The sequence below is a fragment of the Hemiscyllium ocellatum genome, chromosome 1 (genome assembly GCF_020745735.1).
Source record: "Hemiscyllium ocellatum isolate sHemOce1 chromosome 1, sHemOce1.pat.X.cur, whole genome shotgun sequence".
Taxonomy (NCBI): Eukaryota; Metazoa; Chordata; class Chondrichthyes; order Orectolobiformes; family Hemiscylliidae; genus Hemiscyllium; species Hemiscyllium ocellatum.
Genome location: NC_083401.1, coordinates 72,398,219 through 72,413,865, shown reverse-complemented (window position 1 = coordinate 72,413,865; position 15,647 = coordinate 72,398,219).

Genomic DNA, 15,647 nt, shown 5'->3' with positions numbered 1-15,647 from the left:
CAAATAAAACTGTTGCACTATAATTTGGTGTCATGTGATGTTTAACTTTGTCCACTCCCTGTTCAATACAGGCATCTCAACATCATGCTGCAGGTACTCAGCATCAATATGGAGGAATGAATATTTGTGGATGTGGAGCCAATCAAGCAGGTGCTTTGCTGTAAAACTTCTTGGATGTTTATGGAGCTGTACCCATGCAGGCAAGTGGGAAGCATTCCGTCACATTCCTGACTTGTGCCTCGTAGACAGTGGACAGACTTTAGGGAGTCAGCAGGTGAGTTTTTTTGCCATAGTATTCCTGACCTTTGAAATGCTGTTGTAGCCACAGTACTTCAGTGGTGAGTCCAGCTGAGTGTCTGGTGAATGGCAACCCCTAGGGTGTTGAGACTAGAGGATTCAGTGATGGTAAAGTCATTGAATGTCAATGGATTGTGGTTAGATTCTCTCTTGTTGAAAATGGTCTTGGTCTGGCCATTGTGTGCCATGAATTTTACTTGCCAGCCCAAGCTTGGATATTGCCCAGGTGTTACGTGTTTGGATACGGACTGCTTCAGTATCTGAGGAGTCGCAAATGATGATGAACATTGTGCACTCATCAGCAAACATTCCCATTTCTGACTTTATGGTGAGAATAAGGTGATTGATAAAACAGCTGAACATGGTTGGATCCAGGACACTACCCTGAGGAATTCCTAGAGCTGAGCTGACTGAGTCAAATATCCACAATCATTTACCTATGTGCCAGGTATGACATCCTTCACATTATCATGCAGTGTATTCCATAACTCAATGGGAATGCTTTTTCTTACATCATCCTTGCTCCGTTTGCACATCACTTTAAATTGATTCAATTTCATTTCTTTTCTTTTATGATCAGGGAATACATTTCTGTCTACTATGTCCAGTCCGTTCATGATTTTAAAACCTCTACCAAATCTCCTCTCAGCCTCCTTCTCTCTGAGAAGAACAGTTTCAACTTCTTCAATCTATCCTAATATTCCTACTCTCTGTTTTCTGTCTGTTATTGTCGCGATTGAAACCAGGTTGATCTCATTGAGTACAAGGACCTTGATTGGGGTTGTTAACCTGAGCTGACCATGGATCCCTGGCTGACCAATATAAACAGGGAGAAAGTGAGGACTGCAGATGCTGGAGATCAGAGCTGAAAATGTGTTGCTGGAAAGGCGCAGCAGGTTAGGCAGCATCCAAGGAGCAGGAGAATCGACGTTTCGGGCATGAGCCCTTCTTCAGGAATCATTCCTGAAGAAGGGCTCATGCTCAAAATGTCGATTCTCGTGCTCCTTGGATGCTGCCTGACCTGGTGCGCCTTTCCAGCAACACATTTTCAGCTCAATATAAACAGGGGATAGATATGAATATCTATATATATATTAAACAGGGGATTCAGAATCTTCTCACCTCAGGGACTGATTCCAAGCTGCTGGTCATAGCCAATGGACTGTGTGCAAATAATTAAAGTGTGATTTACCGACAGGATACTGGCCTCTCTGCAGTTATTTCAGTTAAGCAATCCTCAATGCTAGTATATTATTGTATATTTTAATTTTGTCTACTAATCTGCTAGATAGATTTAATCAAAAGCCTTCTGAAAGTACATCACATCCACTAGTTGACCCCTTCATCAATCTATGAGGCATAAACAGTGAAAGTCTAATGGAAGACAAGACTTAGAATACTAGAGTGGCTATAGAAAAGGGACATCTATTATCTAAACTGTGATAAAGGCAGGAATCATTTATTCAAACCACAGACAGCAAAACTCATCCAGGAATAAAAATGTAAAGCAACTAGAATTATTAACAGTACTGAAAACAATACGAATCATCCATGACAATCTGTGAAAAGGATTCATGTTATTGTGCAATAAAGAGTGAGATTCAATCAGTAAAGTTGTTAAGAGAATATGTAGTGTGATTAAAGCTGGATTTCATTCAGTAATTCAGTTAAAGAAGTGGCAATTTTTTGATGAGGCCATATTTAGCAGATGCATCCAGAAAAATCACACAAAACAAAATCCAGAAAGAATCCATTCTACTCACAGAAATCAGAATTGTCAAATTTACTAGCAGAAGGTAGGAAACCTCTACTTCAGCCTGGTATGACCTGATGAGGAGAGGGAAATTAGTTTTCCTATTTTAAATTTCCTCTGAGTCAATGATAATGAATACTTTTGCTGATTTTATTTTAGCATGACACTTCAATCAGAATATAATTAACTCGATCTACATGAAGGAGTCAAATGACAAGGTTTACTTGAATTGAAGAAAAGGTTTTATTATTTTAATTCTGGAAGAAAGCTAAAACCATGTTGTCAAACATGCACAAACACAGTTAATAACGTTGAAAAGTTGTATAGTATGTATAGAAACATTAGGTTACACTGTTCTGTTTTAAATCTTTGTAGTCTTTGAGGTGTTAGAGTTTAAAACTGAAGCCATGTGTTTAATTGTTGACTCATATTCTCCAGGAGCAGCAACGTTTGTAGATCTTGATTACTCAGTCAATTGTTGATGACCCAATTTGTTGATTCATCAGGCACCAAAGACACAGAGAAAGAGAGACAGAGACAGAGATAGAGAGCGAGAGATATTACCCAATTGCTGTTCTTGCTTTCAAATCATATTTATTTTCCTGTCTGCTTTGCTGCTCCTTTTGTACATTCAAGTAACCTTTCAACTCCCAGTATGTGAATTTATCGTGCATGAGCAAGTTAAACAGAATGCAAATTTCTTGAAGTTGACTTAGTTATCTGGTTTCACTGTCTTTGGATGAAATGGTAATTTCAGTGCAGATGGGATGTTTTATTCCTCACACTAGCTTCATATATCTTGCTTTAAAACATAGAGAGGTAATCATGGCAGCCATTTTTCTTTATAATAAGACCATTTAGTCCATAGAGCTCTCAGGTATTAAGAATCATAAATTACAAATTAAATATTGATATCCATTTTTCTATTATTATAATAAATTGCAGAAGACAGCCAGCCCCATTTTGACTCTAAAAGTGTAGTTGAGCAGCAGCACACAATAACAGCATTGCTAAACTGCAGTATTAAAAGCATTTAAATGAAGAAAAATAAATAATCATTGCAACATCAGTAATATTGCCTGGAAGATTCAGTTTCAGAGATAAGTCAAATGAAACAGAGTTGACCAGCTAGAGAAAAAAAGATTCTAAAGAAAGAGAATTGCTTCCAAATTAGAGACTAAATCAAAAGCTGGACAAGTAAATTTACTATCATGTTTGATTTGGACTATAATGTTTGATGCCATAGCTTCCCAAGGCACAAAACGAGGAATAGATTCCTTTGAAGATGTTCTGAAAGCCTCTGACAATTAAATTAAAGAGATAGGCATCTAGACGAATGCAGAACAATTTCATTAACTATTTTATTAACATTAACATTCTCTTCAGCAGAAAAGTGTGACTACAGATAATTAAAGTTAGTTACTATAAAAGACAGTTGTGGTTGAGATTGCTGATGAGTATTTGCTATATTCATTGCAATCAAAAGAAGGTTTGCCTCTACAGGAAACCATTCAGATGGGGTATGTAGAAATATCGAAGAAACAGAGGTCAATCTTGAAATGAGACGATCAGCTTATTATAGGAATTATAGGAAATCAGCAGATTACACTCAGTTCTCAAAGTTGAAAAATCCTAAACAGACATATGAGAGGTTAGATCATTGAAAAGGATGATCACCATGTACTAAAACTCTGTCATCTACATAGAGCTAGGATATCAAGAATGCCATGCGCAACTATTTAAAAAAAAGATAAAGCATTGGGTGGCATGGTGCCTCAGTGGTTTGCATTGCTTCCTCACCAGAGACCCAGGTTCAATTCCAGCCTTGGGTGACTTTCTGTGTGGAGTTTGTACATTTTCCTTATGTCTGCATGTGTTTCCCCCATGTGCTCTGGTTTCCTCTCACAGCCCAAAGATGTGCAATTCGGTGGATTGGCCATACTAAATTGCTCATAGTATCCATGAATGTGCAGGCTATATTGGATAGCCATGTGAAATGTGGGGTTACAGGATTTGGGTGGTATGCTGTTCAGAGATTTGGGGAAGACTGCATTTTTGGACTACTAAGTATAGTTCTGGTCACCGTGCTATATAAAGGGTATTATTAAATTGGAGAGGCTCAGAAATGATTTACCAGGATGTTGCCAAAACTGGAGGGTTTGAGTTATAAGGCGAGGTTGGGTAGGCATGGGGCTTTTTTTTCCTGGAGTGTCAGAGGTTGATGGGTGACCTTAGAGTGGTTTATAAAATCATGAAAGATATGGACAAGGTCAATAGCAAGGGTCTTTTCTCTAGTCTGGGGTCTTTGTGTTCACAAATGGGGGCATATTTTTAAGGTGAGAGGAGAAAAGACATGAAGGGCAATTTTTTTTAACAGTGTGGTTTGTGTATGGAATCTACTGCCAGAGGAAGTGGTGGATGCAGGTACAGTTACAAGGTTTAAAAGACATTTGGATAAGTGCATGAATTGGAAAGCTTTGGAGGGATATGGACCAAATGCAGGCAAGTGGGACTTACTTGGATTGGGAACATGGTCAGCATGGACTAAGTTGGACCAAAGAGTCTATTTCCGAGCTGTAATGTTCTAAACAACACAGTAAGGAAATTGCAGGCATAGCATTGATAGGAGGATAAGTTATTTGACATGCTGAGGAAGGATTGTAGGTTCCTGCTGTGGAGCCAAATGTCACCTTCTGGAGCAGCATTTCAGCAATCCTGGGAATCTCAAACACAAGTGACCAGAGTGTTAAGACACTGATGACCTTTGTCTTGGTGGCAGGCATCTAAGTCTAAAGCAATAGTAGCAATATAAGCATTGGTTATCAAATGCTGCATCATAGTTGCATCTACAAGTGTTCTTATGAATTTTAACACATCTACACTGGAAAAGATATACTCCAAGCTCTGCACAAAGCTTTGTGCGAAGTTGAAGCTAAACTCCTAAAAGCCTGTCAACAGTGACAAGGGGCAGGTTTCCCAATACACATCTAGCAGCAACACACTGATAGTTACACTGTGCAAGCCCATCTGCCTTTTCCTATATTCTGTCCCATTGACACCTTCATCTGAGAGTTCAGCAGTACTTTTCTCCCCAACAGGTCACTCGGGGTTGGTAACTCTTCATGTGTGAATCATATCTCCATACCACCCTTTAATTTATATGCAGTGCCAGTGACTACAGGTATGGAGATTGGGTGAAGTTATTTTGCTATCATCCATCTATTACTTCTCTTGAACAAAGAATGAAGACCAATACAGCACAAAAACAGGCCCTTCAGCCTTCCAAGCCTGCCAAGCCTGCACCAACACATTTTGCCTTTCCATACTCAGACTGTCTTCCTTTACAGGATCCGTATTCCTGTATTCTCTTCTTATTCATGTATTTGTCCATGTGCTACTTGAATGCTGCAATTGTCTGTTTCCACCACTTCCTCTGGCAACAAGTTGCAGGCACTCACCACCCTTTGTGTGAAAAACTTGCCTTGCACGTCTCTTTTAATTTATCCACCAACATCCCCCACCCTGTGCCCCCCTGCCTCCACCAACTTGAAACTGTGCTCTCTGGTAATTATCTTTGAGTAAAAAGTGAGGTCTGCAGATGCTGGAGATCAGAGCTGAAAATGTGTTGCTGGTTAAAGCGCAGCAGGTCAGGCAGCATCCAAGGAACAGGAAATTCGACGTTTCGGGCAAAAGCCCTTCATCAGGATTCCTGATGAAGGGTTTTTGCCCGAAATGTCGAATTTCCTATTCCTTGGATGCTGCCTGACCTGCTGCGCTTTAACCAGCAGCACATTTTCAGCCATTTTCCTCTCTGGTAATTAACCTCTCCATCTTGGAATGAAGGGTTAACGCCCAAAATGTCAACACTCCTGCTGCTCGGATGCTGTCTGACCTGCTGTGCTTTTCCAGCGCCACTTTCATGCCAAATCTACCTTCCTACATCCCATTTCCTCCTCATTTCTTCTGATTCCAAGTTGCATGTAATGTAATTAGATAATTAATCCTTCCCACTGCTCCCCTGCTTCCAACCCCAATATTCTAAGTGTGACCTAACTAAAATTCTTTAAAGCTGCAGCATGACTTGCAAATCCTGATACTCAATGCCCCTTCCAATGATTGCAAACATGCCATAGACCTTCTTTACTATCTTATCTACCTGAGCTGTCACTTTCAGTGATATGTGGACCTGCACACCCAGATCCCTCTGCATTTCAGTACTCCTCAGGGTTCTGCCATTCATTGCATAATTTCCACCTGCACTTGACCTTCCAAAATGCTTCACCTCACATTTACCCAGATTAAACTCCATCTGCTATTTTTTCTGCCCAAACTTCCAACTGATCTAAATCCTGCTATAACTTCTGACAGTCCTCCTCACTAGCCACAACTCCACCAACCTTTGTGTTGTCAGCAAACTTACTAATTAGACCAGCTACATTTTCCTCCAAATCGTTTATGTAAATCACAAACAGCAGCGGCCCCAGCACTGATCCCTGTGGACACTACTAGTCACAAGCTTGCATACTGAAAAGCATCCTTCCACTGCTATTCTCTGTCTCTTATGACTAAGCCAGTTCTGTGTCAATTTTGCCAGCTCACCTCTGATGCCATGTGACTTCACATTTTGTACCTGTCTGCTTTGAGGAACCTGGTCAAAGGATTAACTGAAGTCCATGAAGATAACGTCAATCATCTTCGTTACCTCCTCAAAAAACTTGATCGAGTTAGTGAGGCACTCCCTTGCTAGGTGGCATGACTGGAGTATCTGAAAGAAAGGTAAGGTTATGCTGAGGGAAGCAAGGGAGTAGTGGGAAGGAACAGTTGCCTAACAGTTGGAAGCAGAAGAAATGAGGAGGAAATGGGATGTAGGAAGGTAGATTTGGCATGAAAGTGCCATCATTCCCATTGTTTGTCATGTTCCTTTCCAGTGATAGTCAGCATCATCTCCTCAATAGGGCCAAGCAAATCCATCTACACCCACCGTTTACCAGTTAAGAACTACTGCCTAGAATCTTGACGAGGGCTGGATTTCCGCGTCGGCATCACGTGGTCAGACGGCTCGCGCTCTTTTTAGTGAAGAACTCTGTAAAACATTCAATGTGTAGTCAGTGATTTTAGTGTTAAATTGTTACATTTACTGCATTATTTCATTAAAATATATGATTTAAAGATTTACTTAGACTGTACTATCATTTATGTTAGGCTAGCTATCATTTTGTTTTGATTTTTACTGATATTTTTGGCAGATCGACCCAAACCCTGGTTTTTCCATAAGTCCCATTATTTATATTGTGCGATTTTCTATAACATGGTGGTGCACAAAAATACAGCTACTGTATTGTAGGAGAACTACCTGTAGCGAACAGGATAGAATTTCAGGCTAGTGACTGAATTGTAAGGACATAATATCTGAACACACTTGCACTCACCTTGATCATTTATCTGAACACATCATTCTGCATTGCATTCTGGCATTAGTAAGCAATCTGCTGGAGAGAAGCTGCTGAAAGAAATGGTGTATAACAAGTATTTTACGCCTGATTTTCTTCAGCTAGTCTGGTGGCTGATAAAGATCTCATGATTTTCAAAATTCAAAAAGAATATAGCTGAAACATGCTTCCCTGCCATTAAGCTAGATAATGGAACACACAATTTCTACATATAATGATGCCATTATGCATTACTCTATGTTGCTAAACTGATTTTTTTTGGATGATATTCTTCCCTTAAAACTGTCCCTGCCCCCACCACCCCCCCACCCTCCTTGTCTTTGAAAGCCACATGCTAATTAACAAAGGAAAAAGGCTGATCTTTGTTCAGTGAGAGCTGAAATTAGAAGGTTATAGGTTATTGGTGCATTCAACCTATTCAGTATCAGTGAAAATATAGGCAGGTGAACACAACAAAGCATGCACAAAACAAAACCACAATGGAAAAGAGAGGAGAGCAAATCCAGGACCGGCCTAATATTAGTGAACACTGTGTGAAAAAGAAACAAAAATGTGTGCAACCATATAAAAAGATCCAAGGCCACTGGTTAAAATTAATAAGGCAAGAAAAGCAAATTGATAATTCAGTGAGAAAAATAAACACATTAGCAGGATCACTAAGTGACACACATTTGGTCAGTTAGGTAAATACTGTAGATGATCAGGTTGTGGTTTTGATTAATGGAAGTAATGCTTACAAGATATGGAAGTGATCATAAATTTTTTCAAAAGCTGTACTTCGTTTACTTTGAAACGGACTTTGCCAAACAGAAATGGCTGCTACTGTTTGCATAGTTTTTAAGTTACCCATAGTTCCAGAAACATACAGCAAATTAATTGCAAAGAACTGAATTAAACAACCATCCTACGAGAATCTCACATCTTGCATTGTGTGAATAATGCGGTCAAGAAACGTGAAAAAACAGTGGATGGTATTACATCCCAATGCGACTGGTAAGAAAAAAACCCTTTCAGCTTCAATGAACAAAGGTCTATGACCAAGAACATAGAAACTTACTTCATTAATCTACTGGACTCATTCTGGAACAATGTCACACAACCAACTCTGGTCTCTGAAAATTTTAATGGCAATTTCTGGAGCACTTATTTCTATCTGCTATTAACACGGAGACTTGTTGATGAAACCATCAACAGAAAACCAGTCTCCAAGCTGTTAGCTAAGTCTGTCTGCAACTTGGGCCACAGAGAAGCCATGTTTAGTTGAAAGAAACCTAAGCCATTTGTCATGCAGTGATAGATTCTCTGCTTCTAAACCAGAATGTTCACAGTTTCAAGTCCCCTTTGTTCTAGAGGTGTGATTTCTGAAGAGGTGATAAAAAATATCTGAGAAAAATCTTATATCTTCTTGAAAAGGGACCAAGTACCTGTATGCCAACTTAATTTTGTTGCAGCTTCATCAGCTTAAAAAGGAATTCTACAATTCTTACCTTGACCAGTGGAATTGGCCTGAATGTGATTTCCTATTTTAAAAAATCCTCACTTGACACCAACTTTCTGGACTCTGATGATGATGTGGATTAATATCCATATCTTTGGTATGTAAGTCATTTTTTCTTTCCTTAATCTTCCTATTATGTTATTGTGTCACAGTGATCATCCTTGGGTTTGAATTAATGAATAAGTCATACTTCTGATTTAACCCTAAAGGCAGTTTGTTGTGGGTCACATTAAAATTGGTTTTTACAATTGGAGAGCTTGGGAAAAGCATGACATAGCCTGTTTCAAAAGAAGACAGAAATGAAAACACCTTTGTGTCTCTCCATTTGAACTGATTTTTTTCTGAAATTCCTTGACACCATTGAAGGTGCAACAATCCATGGTTTTCTGAAGCTGGATGTACTCCATACAGAAATTTTCCAGTCACTGCATTGCATTCTATGTCTACTCTGGCAACGTGTCCATTTTTTTTAATAAAAGACATTCCTCAGATACATTTGCCCATTCCCTTGATTCCCTGACTGACCAAGAATCTATCTCAGCCTTAAACATATTCAAGGCCTCCTCATTTCAATCTTAAATTGGCATCCTTTTATTCTGAAATTATGCCAACTGGTTGTAGACTCTCCCATAAGAAGAAACATCTTTTCAGTATTTAACCTGTCAAGTCCATAAGAACCTGATATGTTTCAATGAGATCACCTTTCATTCTTCTAAACCCCAGTGAGTACAATCCCAAATTGTTTAATCTTTGTTCATAAAACATTCCAGGGATCATCCTCGTGAACCCTCTCTGAGCTGTCTCCAAAGAAATGACATATTTCCTGAAATTAGGGGATGAAAACTATTGAAAGAAGTGATCTTACACGCACATTGTACAGTTCAGGAAGACTTCCCCACTCTTATTCTGTAGCCCCCTTGAAATAAGGGCCGATATTCCATGAGCCTTTTTGGTTACCTGCTGCATCTGTGTGCTAGCTTTGAGTTTAGTGCATAAGTACCTTCAAGTGCTTTTGTATTGAGCTTTTTGCAGTTTCTCTGCATTGGAAATATACTGCAGTTCCTTCATTGTTGCTGAGTCAAAATCCTGGAAACCCCTCTATCAGTGCATTGTGGGTCAACCTACAACACATGGATTGCAGCGGTTGAAGAAGGCAGCTCACCACGACCTTGTCAAGGGCAATTAATGCTGGTCAGTCAATGATGCCCATGTCCCATGGGTGATTTTTTTTTAACTAAGTATCTTGACAAACTGAGATGGTCTTGGAGTGAGCACATTTCGCCTTTGGTGTTCTGTGACCTCCAGCAAACTCAGCTGTTGAGGAAAAGGATGATTAAAGTTCTGCCTCAGAAAGTCAGAAATTATGCAGATGAAAGTATGAACATTTATAGTACATCAATGTCATGCCTTAAATTTGTAAAATCTTTAAAAAAACAAAAAAAATGAGTGGGGACAGCATTTACCCTAGTTGGCCTCCAACGTGCTCTTCAGCTACATGATTTGGCACAAGTCAAGGATGACATCAGTATTCTCTAACTCCACACAGCTAGTCCAGATGTGAAATTTCAGCAGCCTTTTGCTTAGCTGTTTCTGCCCTTATCTCTTCAGGGGACTTGAATAGACTGGAGCTATTTTCTCTGGACTTTCACAGGTTGAGGGGTGATCTTATAGAAGTTCATGAAATCTTGAGGGGCATGAATAGGGTGAATATCCATGGTCTTTTCCCCAGGGTAGGGGAGTACAAAACTAGAGGGCATGGTTTAAGATGAGAGGCAAAAGATTTAAAAGGGACCTAAGGGACAACAGTTTCACGCAGTTGTGTGTATGGAATGACCTGTCAGAGGAGGTGGTGGAGGCTGGTACAATTACGACATTTAAAAGGTATCTGGGAGGAGTACATGAATAGGAAGGGTTTAAAGGGATATGGGCCAAGTGTTGGCAAATGGGACTAGATTAATTTAGGATATCTGGTCACCATGGATGAGTTGGACTGAAGAGTCTGTTTCCATGCTATACATCTCTATGACTCTATCTGGAGATGGGACATAAAGAATTTTAATCAACAGTCTCATGATTGACACATATTGCTACATTGAATGCTGGCCTATCAGAAACTCTGTGGTTTGGAGATCATTAGGTTTCTGCATGTTGTAGTCCTCGATTTGACAACACTCATCCGGATTCATAAAATGAAACTGCCCGTTAGTTGTTGTGATGTAATATTTTCATTGCTTTCAGATATAGTAATTGCTGTGAAATGCTGAGGTATCCAAAATTGTGTTCACAGAATATAATTAAATCATCCAGGCCATAGTTCCACAATCCTGATAAGGTGTTTGGTTTGATGAATCCAGTGGGAGATATGGTGTGTAGGGAATGGAAAAGATGGGAACTGTGAGGGTTTGAAAGTGTTGCAGACAGGGAATCTGAGGGTGGGGAGTTGAGGTGCACAGGAGTTACCTAACAAAAATTCAAAAAGACAAATGAGATGATAGATAGAAAGATAGAAAATTAGTGCAGGAATGGACATTTTGACCCTTCAAGCCTGCACCATCATTCAATATGGTCGTGGCTGATCATGCATCTCAGTATTCCATTCCCACTTTCTCTCCATATCCTTGATCCCTTTGACCACAAGGACCATGTCCAGCTCCCTTTTAGATATATATATAACAAACTGGTTACAATAGCTTACAGTGGGACAGAATTCCCATTTCACAACTCAAGTGAAGAAATTCTTCTTCATCTCAATCCTGAGTGACTTACCAAAAGACTGTAAGACCACAAAATTTAGGAGTAGAAGCAAGGCCATTCAGCCCCTCGGGACCACTTCGCCATTTAATCATGGCTGATGGGCATTTCAATTCCACCTTACCCGCACTCTCCCCATAGCCCTCAATTCATTGCGAGATCAAGAATTTATCAATCTCTGCCTTGAAGACACCCAAGGTCCCAGCCTCCACTGCGCTCCATGGCAATGAATTCCACAGGCCCACCATACTCTGGCTGAAGAAATGTCTCCTCATTTCCATTCAGAATTGATCCCCTCTAATTTTAAGACTGTTCTCTTGGGTCCTAGTCTCCCCACCTAATGGAAACAACTTCCCAGCGTCTACCCTTTCTAAGCCATGAATTATCTTGTAAGTTTCTATTAGAACTCCCCTCAACTTTCTAAACTGTAATGAATACAATCCCAGAATCCTCAACCAGTCATCATATGTTAAGCCTACTATTCCAGGGATCATCATGTGAATCTCCGTTGACGCGCTCCAGTGCCAGTATATCATTCCTGAGATGTGGGGCCCAAAATTGGACACATTATTCTAAGTGGGGCATAACTAGAGCTTTATAAAGTCTCAGAAGCGTATTATTGTTTTTATATTCCAACCCTCTTGAGATAAATGATAACATTACATTTGTTTTCTTAATCATGGACTCAACTTATAAATCAACCTTGAGAGAATCCTGGACTAGCACTCCCAGAACCTTTTGTACTTTGTCTATATGAATTTTCACACCATTTAAAAAATAGTGTGATAGTGCGTGCCTGAATTCTTTTTTCCAAAGTGCAAAACTTCGCACTTGCTCACGTTGAATTTCATCAGCCATTTCCTGGACCACTCTCCTAAACTGTCTGAATCTTTCTGCAGCCTCCCCACCTCTTCAGTACGATCTGCCCGTCCAACTAACTTCATACCATCGGCAAACTTCGCCAGAATGGCCCCACTCCCTTCATCAAGATCATTACTATATAAAGTGAACAGCTGTGGCCCCAATACTGAAACATGTGGGACCCCACTTGTCACCAGCTGCCATTCCAAAAAAGAACCTTTTCTCCGACTCTCTGCATTCTGTCAGACAACCATCCCCAATGCATGCCAGTAACTCACCTCGAACACCATGGGCCCTCCCCTTACTCAGCAGCCTCCTGTGAGGCACCTTATGAAAGTCTGGGTAGATAACATCCACTGGGTTTCCCTGGTCTAACCTTCTTGTTACCTCTTAAAAGAATTCAAACAGGTTTGTCAGGCACGACCTCCCCTTACTAAATCCATTTATTACCCCTTATTCTTAGACTGTGACCCCTAGTTCTGGACTTCCCCAACATTGGGAACATTCTTCCCGCATCTAGCTTAGCCGATCCCGTCAGGATTTTATATATTTCTATGAGATTCCCCCCTCATGATAAACAGAACACACATATGGAATTTATATATGAGCACAAGACAGAATGGGGTTTACAGGGTACTATGAGTCCAAGCTGAAAAATCATGAAAGCTGCTGGTGTCACATTTTTATATAAGAGAATGGTCGGTATTGTGGTTGCCTCCAGTATGAATCCAGCTCCCAGAAGATCAAAACCAGTATTGAACAGTATGTGCCTGCAGATATAGATTTGGTTTCATACTGGTTCATATAAGGTTTCCTCGCTGAGTTGCATTTCTTCAAACCCATTCAGTTCTAGACAGTGACTGTTTACCCATTACTCCACCCTGTTGTCACTCAGCTATGGTCAGGTTCCCTCACCGTTCCTCAATCTCAGGCGATGGATTGTTAGCAGCAGCTACCTGCTTCTCAGCAATGGAAAGCTGCTTGCCTCTGCTTGGAGAGTAGAATTGGTGACCTTGGGTCCTCGATCTTGGAGACAGCCTGCCATTGGCTTGTAAACTTTATTATTTCCACAGGCCGTTACAACGGAAGGAAACTGGGATTTTTACAGATTCTCCAACCAGAGGACATGACCCCATTCTACCCCTTTGTCCTCACGTGACTATCTGTATCTGATTCTTATCACTAAGCTTTGAGAATGTATGTACATGCACTGTAAACTTATCTTTGTTACCGTCTTAGTCCTTCTTTGTCTGTTCCTATTTAGATTACAACAAGGATATGATGTTGAATTTGTACAAGGCACTTTTTAGATCTCAGCTGGATTATTGTGTACAGTTTCAGGCATCACTCTACAGGAAGGATGTTAACACATTGGAGAGACTACAGAACTAGTTTACAAGAATGATTCCAGGAATGAAGACCTTCAGCTCGGAGGATAAATTCAAGAAGTTGGAACGGGTCTCCTTGGAGAGAAGAAGGCAGAAAGGAGATCTGATAGAGACTTTCAAAATCATGAGTGGGCTGGATAGAGTAGACAGGGAGAAGCTATTTCTGCTTGTGAAAGGAATAAGAGGGCATAGGTTTTAAATGATTTGCAAATACAGCAAGAGTTTTGTGAGGAAAGTTTTATTTCATTCAGTGAATAGTCAGAGTATGAAATGCACGAGCTGGACGTGTGTTTGAAAAGGGTTTAGTTAGAGTAATAGAACCTTAGAGATATATAGCACGGAAACAGACCTTTCGGTCTAACTTGTCCTTGCTGACCAGATATCCTAACCTTTTAGCGTGATAGGGGAAAGGTATAAAAGGGACCTAAGGGACAATGTTTTCACACAGACAATGGTGCCTGTTGAAATGAGTTGCCAGAGGAAGTGGTGGAGGCTGGTATAAATACAGCATTTAAAAGGCAACTGGATGGGTATAAGAATAGGAAGGGTTTGGAGGGATATGGGCCAGGTGCTGGCAAATGGGTCTAAATTAGATTAGGATATTCAACCTCTCCCTATAGCTCAAATCCTCCAACCCTGGCAACATCCTTGTAAATCTTTTCTGAATCCTTTCAGTTTCACAACATCCTTCTGATAGGAGGTAGATCAGATTTGCATGTAATATTCCAAACATGGCCTAATCAATGTTCTGTACAGCTGCAATATGACCTCCCAACTCCAATACTTAATGCTCTGACCAATAAAGGAAATCATACCAAATGCCTTCTTCACCATCCTATCTACCTGCAACTCTATTTTCAAGCAACTATGAACCTGCAGTCCAAGATTTCTTTGTTCAGCAACACTCCCGAGCACCTTCCCATTAAGTGTATAAGTCATGCTCTGATTTGCCTTTCCAAAATATGGCACCTCACATTTATCTAAATTAAGGTCCACCTGCCACCCCTCGGCCCATTGGCACATCTGATCAAGATCCCATTGTATTCTGAGGCAACCTTCTTCACTGTCCATTACATCTCCAATTTTGGTGTCATCTGCAAACTTACTAACTGTACCTGATTATAGCTATAACTATACCTGTTCACATCCAAAGCATTTACACAAATGACAAAAGTAGTGGACCCACCACTGATCCTTGTGGCAAACCACTGGCTACAGGCCTCCAGTCTGAAAATTAATCCTCCACCACCACCCTCTGTCTTCTATCTTCAAGCCTGTTCTATATCCAATTGGCTAGTTCTCCTCTATTCCATGAGATCTGACCTTGCTAACCAGTCTAGTATGAGGGGCTTTGTCGAATGCCTTACTGAAGTCCATATAGATCACGTCAATGCTCTGCCCTCATTGATTCTCTTCATTAATTCTTCAAGAAATTCAATCAAGTTTATGAGACATGATTTCCCACGCACAAAGCCATGTTTACTATTTTTAATCAGTTCTTGCCTTTTCAAATGCATGTAAATCCTGTTCCTCAAGATTCCCTCCAACAACCTGTCCACCACCAATGCCAGGCTCACTGGTCTATAGTTCTCTGGCTTTTCCTTTCCATCTATTTGAAATAATGGTGCCACGTTAGCCAACCTTCAGTC